Raw genomic sequence first — 4,850 nt, forward strand, 5'->3', positions numbered from 1 at the left:
TATATGTATATAGATATATATATATATATATATATATATATATATATAATATATATATATAATAGATATATCATCATCATCACTGGGGAGCTAAAGCCGGCGGGGGGCACATAGCTGAATCCACCCTTCGTTTTCACCTACGAGGGTCTCTCATGGCGAGCCACCAGGCAGGGCCCCGGCCATCTCTAGCTCTTCACGACAGGTGATCATTCTGCCCAAGCCACGACTTCCTAGGTCGTCCCACAGGCCTCCTCTGCCCAAGGTTGTCTCGAACAGACACAGCCTAGTGAGCCAGGTGGCCTGAGTTGGCAATTATGGATTCTGCAGGTAACAGGTCTTGTACCAGTTTCATGGTACAACCATTGGTCAGACCCATGGTCCAGCCAACTGTACCACATGATGTGGCACAAGGACCTGTTACAAATAGCATCAAGACAAGACTCCTAAGCACAAGATAGCATCCTGGTTTCACTACCGTATAGTAAAACTGATAGTATCCGAGTCTGAAGACACATAGCTTAGCCCTTCTGAACAGATACCAGGATCCCCAAATACTTTTGTCGAGAGATTTCATGACCCCTGCTGGTAGGCCAGACAGACTGGTTTAGACAGCCTGGAGTCATGAATAGCATTGGCCGAGGTATATACAGCTCTCTGTGACCTCGATGTTCTCACTGCAAGCAAGTACCGACTGAACAGGATATCTTGGCAAGCCCCCAAAGTCCTGGATCGTGGTCTTCATTGATAAATACATCAAGAGCCACCACTAGGGTTTCCAGAGACTCAGAATAGCAACATCATCAGCAAAGTTAAGGTCGGTAACCTGATATTGCCCAGAGTTGTTTCACAGGGACTTTGGGCAGTAGATCTACCCAGTATCCAGTCCATGCAAGTGTTGAAAAGTGTTGGTGCAAGAACAGTCTTGCCTCACACTTCAACTAACAGGGAAGAAGCTCAACAGGCCTCCACCACACTTTACAGCACTTTCAGTACCAGTATACAGGCTTGCTATTAATCTAATAATCCTTGTTGGAATTCCTCCTAGTCTCAGGATCTCCCAGAGTGATTACACAATGCACCTATCAAACGCCTTCTTGAGACTGATGTAAACTGCAAGCAGCCCATGCCCGACTTCATGTGGGTGTCTAACAGTGACTCGAAGCGCCAGGATACAGTCTATTGTGGACCTACCAGGAGTGAATCCAGATTGTTCTAGCCTCTGGTGCTTCAGCAGGTGTTCTCTGATACATCTTAGAAGAATGTGAGCAAGAACCTTGCCCGGTATACTGATTGCTGCAGTCCCACCGATCCCCTTTCCCCTTCAGAAAGGTATGACAGAACCCCTTAACAGGTCAGGGGGAAATGATACCAGTCTGCCAAATGGCAGACCGGACAGCATGCAAACCCTTGCCATAGATTCTCCACCATCCCTTAACAGTTCAGCTTGGATGCCACAGATACCCACTGTTTTACCATCTTCAGCTTGGAGATCGCCCCCATGACTTCAGTCAGAGAGGGTGAATCCTCGCCGATGGGTGGGTCTGGCAAAGGAATATCGACACTACCCACATCCAAATTAATTGTTGGTGAATCAATCTGGTACAACGGCTAAATATACTCAGCCCAATGCACCTGTATTCCGATAGGATCTGAGATTACCTGGCCACAGCTTCTAGGCTTGGTAGGCAGGACAAGGAAATGGCTTTGACCTCCTCTGCAAGATCCTAATAAACCGTTCCTTGTCCCTCCTCAGCAGTGACTAGTCCTGCGTACCAGGGAAGAGCACATTGCAGTCCCCTGACAGTCGAACCGGGATCTGTGGCTTCTAGCGTCTCCTGCAAGAAGAAATTCTGTCGTGCTCTTGAGCATTCACCAATCGATTCTTGTGCTGCATATGAGCATTTCTTGCTTGAAGGTGTCCCACAAAAGAACAGGGTCTGTAAGGCCCCTGAGTGCTGTGAAACAACTAGTGATAGCTTCTGCAAGCTCCCAGGCACACCCTCTCTCCCTTAATTTCTTCACATGAAACACCCAAGAGTGTTCACTGAAATGATGGGGAGGTTCTGAAGTGGACAGGTACAGCATATATATGATCAGGTCCACAGAACTCAGCACTCTGATACACTTCAGTTCTGGTGGATCCTCTAGCGAGTGCTAACGAGGATGTGGTCGATCTCCTTGGCCACATTACCCATATTGCTGTGCAAAGTCCAGGGATGCAGATCAGAGTACTGATACCAAGAGCCAGAAATCCTCAATTTCTTGGACCTAGCAAAGTCCTGGAAAAGGAGGCTATTCTCACTGCCAGCATCAGTTCCTGAGCTATGAGGACTGACAGACATCTCATAGCCAGCTCAGTCGCAGCCGGATACTGCATTGTAGTCACTCAGAACAATACGAATACGCCGAGGACAGCTGTCTGTCACAGATGCAAGTTTGGCCTAAAACATCTCTTTCACAAGTTCATAAACATCAATAGGAGTGTACACAGCAGTATGAAACATGAATATGTATATATATATATATATATATATATATATATATATATATATATATAATATATATATATATATATATATATATATATATATATATATATATGACACAAACACAGTAACATGTGCACAAAGATGAAAAGGAAAACAGCCACAGTAAGAAATGAAACTAAATCATGACGTTCCTCCAATAATAAACCGAAATGGATACAAGGAGAGAATTTGGACATGAATATATAGTAGTAGAGAGACAGAACGAACCAGAGCTGAAATCAGGTCTCAGGAGGAGGGTCAAGGTCGAATAGTCTGGGGAAGGCTTTGGTAACTAACGAGGAGGTAAGGTCATCCAAGCCCCACTGACTAGCACTCAAGTTAAGATTAGGCATTTTTCTAATTAATAGAGATTCTAGCATTTTTCTTCCCTACAAATTTGCTGATTTATGAATTAATTTAGTGCTTTTCCAGTTAAGCTGGTGACCTTCATCACGTAAAAGAACGAATACGCATTTGATTCTCTGGCAAATCAAACCACGTTTATGTTCATTAATTCTTTTCTCAGAAGCTCTACCGGTCTCGCCTATTTAAAACTTGGGACAATCCTTACAAGGTATAGTGTAAATACTGAGAGAAGTCTCAAGAGCACCGCTAGCTGCATTGTGCTTAACCAAGCTATTATGCAGCGTATTCAGATATGTAAAAACAAAGTCAATTCCAGGGCCTTTAGACATGTGCCGATTTTCATCAAGGAACGGGTTATGTGGAATGATTAGTAGATTACCAGCACTATCCTGTTGAGAATTACGGGCATGAGTATAAAATTTCCATCTCACAGATGAATGTGCCGGATTTAAGAAAAAACGAGGATATCCTAATTTCGAAAATGTTTCAAAATGACGTCGAGCTCCCGATCAATAAATTCAGTATCACAAATCCTATATGCCCTAAGAAACATGGACGAGACTACTGACTTTTAATATACAATAGATGATTCGAGAAAAAGTGAAGGTAATTAGTGGTGTGAGTAGATTTTCGGTAAACCGAAAATTTAAGCGAGCCATTTACAATGAATAAAAGAACGTCGAGAAAAGGTAATTTCCCTGAATCTTTTCATTCTACTTTAAAATTAATAGTATGCACGAGGTTGTTCAGTTTAGTGAAAAAAAAATCATCAAAATCTGAATGTTTCACTTGCCACAAAGAAAATATCAACATAATGAAACCAAATCGTGTCGGGAGGGAGAATCCACGGAAGGAGTTCTGATTCAAACATCTCCATTCACAAGAAACAGGCTTAAGCTACTTCCCATCGCGATACCATTGATTTGTTTATAAAATTCGCCGTCAAAAGACATTATTCGTGACACACAAACGAATGAGATCAATATAGCAATTGACCGGAATAGGGCTCTTCTTATGAGATGAAGAAAGTTTTCTTTCAAGAAATTCTAACAAGTCGTCAAGCGGGACATTAGTAAACAAGGAATCAACATCAGAACTCATTAATTTCTTACCGTGCGTCGGCAATTTTCTAACCTTATTAATGAAATCCGTCGAATGTTTAATATGGCTATCAGAGAAGGACCCCATAAAAGGAGATAAAACACTCACTAGCCAAGAGTCTAATGGACTCTAATGATCAGATCAGCATTCACCAGTCCTCCAGCAGACCATGACACAAGCAGCAACACAAGAACTGCCTACTCCTTAGCCAAGTGGCTCTCCCGTTGATCTCCACTTCACCGTCAGCACCATGCCATACCAGTGGGAACTCACACCCACACAATCACTCCCTAAAGAGATAGTGACACCAGTCAAAGTGGTAGGTGCATACCTCATCATCTACCACAATGTATATACATATATATATATATATATATATATATATATATATATATATATATATATATATATATATATATATATATATATATATATATATATATATATATACATATATATATACATATATTATATTATATTATATGTAATATATGTAATACATATATTGTTTTATTACCATATTTACTTCATGAGGATATTTAATTAGTCTTTCCTACCTACCCACGTGTAGTATACACATCCATATTTACCAACCTACATGTATGGAGAATAAAAAAAAAAAAAAAAAAAAAAAAAAAAAAATCCTATACCTACCTTACATAAAATACATATATCAATCTGTGTCATATACTAGGATATGTCTTTGAAAATCTTTTATATCTTAACCATTACATAATGCATATATATCTAACGTATGTGTCTGAGGAAGTAGAATAGGTTGTCAAAGCAGAAAGTGTGAGATTCTGTAAGGATGTCTGATAGATTGGAAGGTCGGTGAAGGGAAGATAGGTGGGG

This window comes from Penaeus monodon, chromosome 11 (assembly GCF_015228065.2).
Source record: "Penaeus monodon isolate SGIC_2016 chromosome 11, NSTDA_Pmon_1, whole genome shotgun sequence".
Classification (NCBI taxonomy): domain Eukaryota; kingdom Metazoa; phylum Arthropoda; class Malacostraca; order Decapoda; family Penaeidae; genus Penaeus; species Penaeus monodon.